This window comes from Lolium perenne, chromosome 4 (assembly GCF_019359855.2).
Source record: "Lolium perenne isolate Kyuss_39 chromosome 4, Kyuss_2.0, whole genome shotgun sequence".
NCBI lineage: Eukaryota > Viridiplantae > Streptophyta > Magnoliopsida > Poales > Poaceae > Lolium > Lolium perenne.
In genome coordinates, this window is record NC_067247.2 from 288,074,136 (window position 1) to 288,082,858 (window position 8,723).

An 8,723-nucleotide genomic window follows, 5' to 3' on the forward strand; every position below is an offset into this window, starting at 1 on the left:
TCCCATTCCACCGATGGAGAGCCCAACCGACGCCGTCAACGCAGCGAAAGCGAAAGCCGCGCGGCTGGCCTTAGCCGCAGAGGAGGCGTCCAGAGCCGCGACCGCAGCACGCATGGCCGCAACGGCGGCGATCATCGCCGCAGCGGATGCCAAAGACGAAGCGGAGGCCATTGCCGAAGGTCGGGCCATCGGTGGCTCATCGGCATCTGATGCTGTTGGTAGATGGGTCCACTCTCTTGGGAAGCATCCCCTAGATGACGAGGACGAGGTTGAACTCATCTTTGAACCGCCGCCGCCGACCTTCGACGAGAATATCATCGACGAGGGGGAGGAAGTATGTTCCGATTCACCTCTCTCCCTTATTCAACATAGCCCTGTATCGATTTGCGCTATGGTCTCTCCCTCTTTTTTTTGCGCTATAGCGTTTTGAATTAGCGTCGAATCTTTTAGATTCATATTCAGTATTAGTTGCAACTGCTACATATTTGCTTCACATCCGATTCACCTCTCTCCCTTATTCAACATAGCCCTGTATCGATTTGCTCTATGGTCTCTCCCTCTTTTTTTTTGCGCTATAGGGTTTTGAATTAGCGTCAGAATCTTTTTAGATTCATATTCATTATTAGTTGCAACTGCTACATATTTGCTTCACCTGTTTATTTGGCATGTATCAGGTTGCTACTGATGAGGTTGACAGCGATGTCGAGTCGCGTCATAGGAAGGCCAGGGCCACTCTCAACAAGCTTAAGGCGGGGAAGTTCGACAAGTATTGGAGTGAACCCTGGATCGGTGCCAGAACAGCTGCCCCTTCGCACAAAGAGCATAAAGGTTGACTTTCGAAGCGTCTGCAGCATGTCAGAAGCCGGTGGGTCCAGCTTGTCTCAAAGTTGGGGAAATCGTTAACCGATCCGGCTTCATAGCCAACCACATGGCCTATGGGCTATTCCTAAGGAAGAAATTGAACCAAGCTATCGAGACCGGTCGTGTGCCTCCTCCCAACCCCAAGCCACCAAAGATTAAAGATATGGGCAGCAAGAAGCAGAAGAAGCGGGACCGGGAGGAGGCGACAGGAAGAAGATGGTAAATATACTCCATAACTGTTGTGCATGTTTGTCTCTCCTACTGCTTCAAAAGTAGCATCTTTTGTTGAACTCTGTTTATGTTTGCTGCTCAGCAGCGTTTGTGGTGAACCTATTAGCTTAATTAGGGGTTGTTGAACTATGTCTGTGTTGAACCTTGCTTAATTAGGTTGTGTTGAACTCTGTTTGTGTTGGCGTGGGAAGGGGGGCATGATGCTACCCTGAATTTGCGGGACCCCCAAAAAACTTGCAAATACGAGTGATGCATCCAAAAGGAACAAACTTTTACATGGTAGACCCCAGTCTGAAAGCAAGAAATGTGATCGGGTCCTTAACAGCCACCGCCCGGATTGATCGGGTATTTTGCCTGCCTACCGCATGTGACTTGTGCTCACTGAAGTTTGGGACCTCACGCATGGGCACCACACGTAAGTGACAGACCTGTTGGTGTAAAAACTCGGGTGATTATTATACTGCATTAGTACAAAGTTTCCTATGGATTCAAGGGTTGGAAAGCCAAGTTAACTCATTTTCATGACTAAGAAGGAGCCAGGCTTACTTTTTCATTTTCATGTTTTAACTTGTTTAAATCTTGGTCAAACAAAGGATTTGACCAGGATTCAAATGGGCATAAAAATTCAAAAAAGAAATAAAAAAACCAAAGCACATAAGCTTCTTATGTCATATAGTAAGCATTACAGTTGATCAACGAGTCTAGACATATTCAAACCAGAAAAATCATGTATATACCCCCTAACCCTAAACTCTGTCTTATGAAGTCAAGCATGAAGAAAAGTGGTATTGGGTTTCAAACATTGGAAATTGAAAAAACTCCCAAAAGCTTCATTTTGGAGTGACTAAGAAGAATCCAGGCTTACATTTTCATTTTCATGTTTTAAACTGGTTTAAATCTTGGTCAAACCTAGGATTTGACCAAGATTCAAATGGACATAACAAATTCAAAAAAATCAAAACCAAACACATAGTCTTTTGATGTCATATAGTAAGCATTCAAGTTGATAAACAAAGTCTAGACATATTTAAACAAGAAAAATCATGTAAATACTTGGCCCCTAACCCTAAACTCTGTCTTATGAAGTCAAGCATTAAGAGAAGTGGTTTTGGGTTTCAAACATGGAAATTTAAAAAACCTCCCAAAAGCTTCATTTTGGAGTGACTAAGAAGAATCCAGGCTTACTTTTCATTTTCATGTTTTAAACTGGTTTAAATCTTGGTCAAACCTAGGATTTGACCAAGATTCAAATGGGCATAACAAATTCAAAAAAAACCAAACACATAGTCTTTTGATGTCACATAATAAGCATTCAAGTTGATAAACAAGGTCTAGACATATTCAAACCAGAAAAATCATGTATCTACCCCCTACACCTAAACTTTGTCTTATGAAGTAAAGCACGGAGAGATATCATTTTGGGTTTCGAACATGGAAAATTAAAAAAAACCTCCCAAAAGCTTCATTTTGGAGTGAATAATAAGAAGGATCCAAACTTACTTTTCATTTTCATGTTTTAAACTTGTTTAAATATTGGTCAAACCTGCTAGGGTTTGACCAAGATTCAAATGGGCAAAACAATTCAAAAAAAAAAAATTAAACCGAAAACCACTTCTCTTCGTGCTTGACTTCATTAGACAGAGTTTAGGGTTTGGGGTATATACATGATTTTTAATGTTTAAATATGTCTAGACTCCGTTGATCAACATGAATGCTTACTATAACTTAAGAAGCTTATGTGCTTTGGTTTTTCATTTTTTGAATTCTTTATTGAATTTTTATGCCCATTTGAATCTTGGTCAAATCCTAGGTTTGACCAAGAAAAACAAGTCAGTAACATGAAAATGAAAAAGTAAGCATGGATCCTTCTTATTCACTCAAAAAATGAAGCTTTTGGGAGGGTTTTTGAATTTTCCATGTTTGAAACCCAAAACCATTCCTCTTGTATGCTTGACTTCATATATATGACAGAGTTTAGCCTTAGGGGGTATATACATGATTTTTCTAGTTTGAATATGTCTATACCTTGTTTATCAACTTGAATGCTTACTATAAACCAAAAATTCATGTATCTACCCCTAACCCTAAACTATGCATGAAGAGAAGTGGTTTTGGGTTTCAAACCTGGATATTTCAAAAAACCTCCCAAAAGCTTCATTTTGGAGTGAATAAGAAGGATCAAGGCTTAATTTTTCATTTTCATGTTTTAATCTTGTTTAAATCTTGGTCAAACCTAGGATTTGACCAAGATTCAAATGGGCATAATTTAAAAAAATGAAAAATCTAGGCACATAGTCTTCTTATGTCATATAGTAAGCATTCAATTAAGTTGATAAACAAGCTCTAGACATATTCAAACCAGAAAAATCATGATGTATCTACCCCTATATATCCCTAAACCCTGACTTATGAAGTCAAGCATGAAGAGAAGTGGTTTTTGGTTTCAATCATGGAAATTTCAAAAACCCTCCCAAGAGCTTCATTTTGGAGTGACTAATTAAGAAGCATACATGATTACCTTTTCATATTCATGTTTTAAACTTGTTCAAATCTAGGTCAACAAACCTAGGATTTGACGAAGAATCAAATGGGTATAAAAAAATTAAAAACAAGCTCTAGACAAGCTCAAGTTGGAAAACAAGTTCTAGACATATTCAAACCAGAAAAATCATGTATCTACCCCCTATATATCCCTAAACCCTGACTTATGAAGTCAAGCATGAAGAGAAGTGGTTTTTGGTTTCAATCATGGAAATTTCAAAAACCCTCCCAAGAGCTTCATTTTGGAGTGGCTAAGAAGGATAGATGCTTAATTTTTCATATTTATGTTTTAAACTAGTTTAAATCATGGTCAAACCTAGGATTTGACCAAGATTCAAATGGACATAAAAATTCAAAATAAATGAAAATAAATGAAAAACCAAGGCACGTAGTCTTCTTATGTCATATAGTAAGCATTCAATTAAGTTGATAAACAAGGTATAGACATATTCAAACCAGAAACATCATGTATCTAGCTACCCCTAGCCCTAAACTCTGTCTGATGAAGTCAAGCATGCATGAAGAGAAGTCATGGTTTTTGGTTTCAAACATGGAAATTCCAAAAACCCTACCAAGATCTACATTTTGGAGTGACTAAGAAGGATATATGCTTAATTTTTCATATTCATGTTTTATTAAACTTTTTTAAATCATGGTCAAACCTAGGATTTGACCAAGATTCAAATGGGCATAAAAATTCAGAAAAAACAAAAAATGGAAAATCAAGGCACATAGTCTTCTTATGTCACATAGTAAGCATTCAATTAAGTTGATAAACAAGGTCTAGAGATATATTCAAACCAGAGAAATCATGTATCTACCCCCTAACCCTAAACTCTATCTCATGAAGTCAAGCATGAAGATATGTGGTTTTTGGTTTCAAACATGGAAATTTCAAAAACCCTCCCAAGAGCTTCATTTTGGAGTGACTAAGAAGGATATATGCTTAATTTTTTATATTCATGTTTTCAACTTGTTTAAATCATGGTCAAACCTAGGATTTGGCCAAGATTCAAATGGGCATAATTTAAAAAAATGGAAAATCAAGGCACATAGTCTTCTTATGTCACATAGTAAGCATTCAATTAAGTTGATAAACAAGGTCTAGACATATTCAAACCAGAGAAATCATGTATCTATCCCCTAACCCTAAACTCTGTCTCATGAAGTCAAGCATGAAGATATGTGGTTTTTGGTTTCAAACATGGAAATTTCAAAAACCCTCCCAAGAGCTTCATTTTGGAGTGACTAAGAAGGACATATGCTTAATTTTTCATATTCATGTTTTCAACTTGTTTAAATCATGGTCAAACTTATGATTTGACCAAGATTCAAATGGGCATAAATTAAAAAAAAACAATAAAATGAAAAACCAATGCACATAGTCGATCTTCTTATGTCATATATATAGTAAGCATTCAATTAAGTTGATAACAAGGTCTAGACATATTCAAACCAGAAAAATCATGTATCTACCCCCTAGCCCTAAACTTTGTCTTATGAAGTCAAGCATGAAGAGAAGTGGTTTTTGGTTTCAAGCATGGAAATTTCAAAAACCTCCCCAAACTTCATTTTAGAGTGACTAAGAAGGATACAAGCTTCCCTTTTCATTTTCATGTTTTAAACTTGTTTAAATTATCTTGGTCCGCCCATGCTATAGTCTGGATCCGCCCATGCTATAGTTTGAGGCCATTTGGATGACGTCGAAAAAATTCTTTGATTAGAAATGGGGTTGTTCGAACCCCGTAGTTGGATTTTTTGAACCTTGATCTGTAGTACTGGGCAAAACCCTAGTTTAACCTATTTAATTATAGATTCGTAGGTCGATTTTTCTACGTACCTTTTTATTATTACTCTACTATGCAGCACATATGTGTTTGCTCGTCGAGTGAAACTCGGAGGAAGAGGGATCACTCGGAAGGAGAGAAGAAGGAGGGAGAGCATTATGGTGTCTCCCCTTTTTCGGGTGATGATGTTGACTGTTGTGCAGGGTTTGTCAGTGAGCAGGAGGTGCGAGCGAGCGAGTCGAGCGAGGCCGAGAATGAGAGAGATTTGTTTTTTTTTGTGAGAGGGACAACCGAAGGATCCTGAAGGACCCAGAGACTTCCAATACGCATCCTGATGCGTCTTCTCTTGACAAAGAAAATGGCTGGGAGTTTGCGTACCTATTGCACGTGACTTGTGCTCACTGAAGTGTGGGACCTCACGCATGGGCACCACACGTAAGTGACAGACCTATTGGTGTAAAAACTCGTTTGATTATTATAGTGCATTAGAACAAAGTTTCCTATGGATTCAAGGGTAGGAAATCCAAGTTAACTCATTTACATGACATTATTTTTTCCATGAAGCAAAGTTAACACATCTATCAATTGGTAAATTTTGGAGTGACTAAGAAGGATCCATGCTTACCTTTTCGTTTTCACGTGTTAAACTTGTTTAAATCTTGGTCAAACCTAGGATTTGACAGAGATTCAAATGGGCGGAAAATTCAAAAAAAATAGAAAAATGAAAAACCAAAGCACATACGTAGTTTTCTTATGTCATATAGTAAGCATTCAAGTTGATAAACAAGGTCTAGACATATTCAAAACATACAAATCATGTATGTACCCCTAACCCTAAACTATGTCTTATGAAGTCAAGCATGAAGAGAAGTGGTTTTGGGTTTCAAACATGGAAATTTCAAAAACCTCCCAAAAACTTCATTTAGAGTGACTAAGAAGGATAAATGCTTCCCTTTTCATTTTCATGTTTTAAACTTGTTTAAATCTTGGTAAAACCTAGGATCTGACCAAGATTCAAATGGGCATCAAAAATAAAAAAAACCAGAAAAATGAAAAACCAAAGCACATAGTCTTCTTATGTCATATAGTAAGCATTAAAGTTGATAAACAAGGTCTAGACGTATTCAAACCAGACAAATCATGTATCTACCCTAACCCTAAACTCTGTCTTATGAAGTCAAGCATGAAGAGAAGTTGTTTTGGGTTTCAAACATGGAAATTTCAAAAACCCTCTCAAAGAGCTTCATTTTGGAGTGACTAAGAAGGATCCATAGGAAACTATGTACTAATACAGTATAATGATCACCCAAGTTATTAGAGCAACAAGTCTGTCACTTACGTGTGGTTCCCATGTGTGAGGTCCCACACTTCAGTGAGCACAAGTCACATAGTCTTCTTATGTCATATAGTAAGCATTCAATTAAGTTGATAAACAAGGTCTAGACATATCAAACCAGAAAAATCATGTATCTACCCCCTATATATCCCTAAACCCTGACTTATGAAGTCAAGCATGAAGAGAAGAAGTGGTTTTTGGTTTCAAACATGGAAATTTCAAAAACCCTCCCAAGAGCCTCATTTTGGAGTGACTAGTTAAGACGCATACATGCTTACTTTTTCATATTCATGTTTTAAACTTGTTCAAATCTTGGTCAACAAACCTAGCTACGATTTGACGAAGATTCAAATGGGTATAAAAAATTAAAACCAAGGTCTGCTCATGTCATATAGTAAGCATTCAATTAAATTGATAAACAAGGTCTAGACATATTCAAACTAGTAGGAAAATCATGTATCTACCCCCTAACCCTAAACTATGTCTTATGAAGTCAAGCATGCATGAAGAAAAGTGGTTTTTGGTTTTCAAGCATGGAAATTTCAAAAACCCTCCCAAGAGCTACATATTGGAGTGACTAAGAAGGATAGATGCTTAATTTTTCATATTCATGTTTTAAACTTGATTAAATCATGGTCAAACCTAGAATTTGACCAAGATTCAAATGGGCATAAAAATTCAAAAAAATGAAAAACCAATGCACATAGTCATCTTATGTCATCTAGTAAGCATTCAATTAAGTTGATAAACAATGTCTAGACATATTCAAACCAGAAAATTCATGTATCAAGCTACCCCTAACCCCAAACTCTGTCTTATGAAGTCAAGCATGAAGAGAAGTACGTGGTTTTTGGTTTCAAACATGGAAATTTCAAAAACCCTCTCAAGAGCTTCATTTTGGAGTGACTACGAATGATACATGCTTAATTTTTCATATTCATGTTTTAAACTTGTTTAAATCATGGTCAAACCTAGGATTTGGCCAAGATTCAAATGGGCAAAATTAAAAAAAAAATCAAGGCACATAGTCTTCTCATGTCATATAGTAAGCATCATTCAATTAAGTTGATAAACAAGGTCTAGACATATTCAAACGAGAGAAATCATGTATCTACCCCCTAACACTAAACGCTGTCTCATGAAGTCAAGCGCATGCATGAAGATATGTGGTTTTTGGTTTCAAACATGGAAATTTCAAAAACCCTCCCAAGAGCTTCATTTCGAAGTGATTAATTAAGAAGCATACATGCATGCTTACTTTTTCATATTCATGTTTTAAACTTATATTCAAATCTTGGTGAAACCTAGGATTTGACCAAGATTCAAATGGGTATAAAAATTAAAAAAAACAAAAAAGGTCTTCTTATGTTATATAGTAGGCATTCAATTAAGTTGATAAACAAGGTCTAGACATATTCAAACAGGAAAAATCAAGCATGTATCTACCCCTAACCCTAAACTCTGTTTCATGAAGTCAAGCATGAAGATATGTGGTTTTTGGTTTCGAACATGGAAATTCAAAAACCCTCCCAAGAGCTTCATTTTGAAGTGACTAAGAAGCATACATGCTTACTTTTTCATATTCATGTTTTTAACTTATTCAAATCTTGGTGGAACCAAGGATTTGACCAAGATTCAAATGGGTATAAAAGTTCAAAAAAAACAAGGTCTTCTTATATGTTATATAGTAAGCATTCAATTAATTTGATAAACAAGGTCTACACATATTCAAACCAGGAAAATCATGTATCTACCCCCTAACCCTAAACTCTGTATTATGAAGAAGTCAAGCATGCATGAAGAGAAGTGGTTTTTGGTTTCAAGCATGGAAATTTCAAAAACCCTCCCAAGAGCTACATATTGGAGTGACTAAGAAGGATAGATGCTTAATTTTTCATATTCATGTTTTAAACTTGTTTAAATCATGGTCAAACCTAGGATTTAACCAAGATTCAAATGGGCAAAAT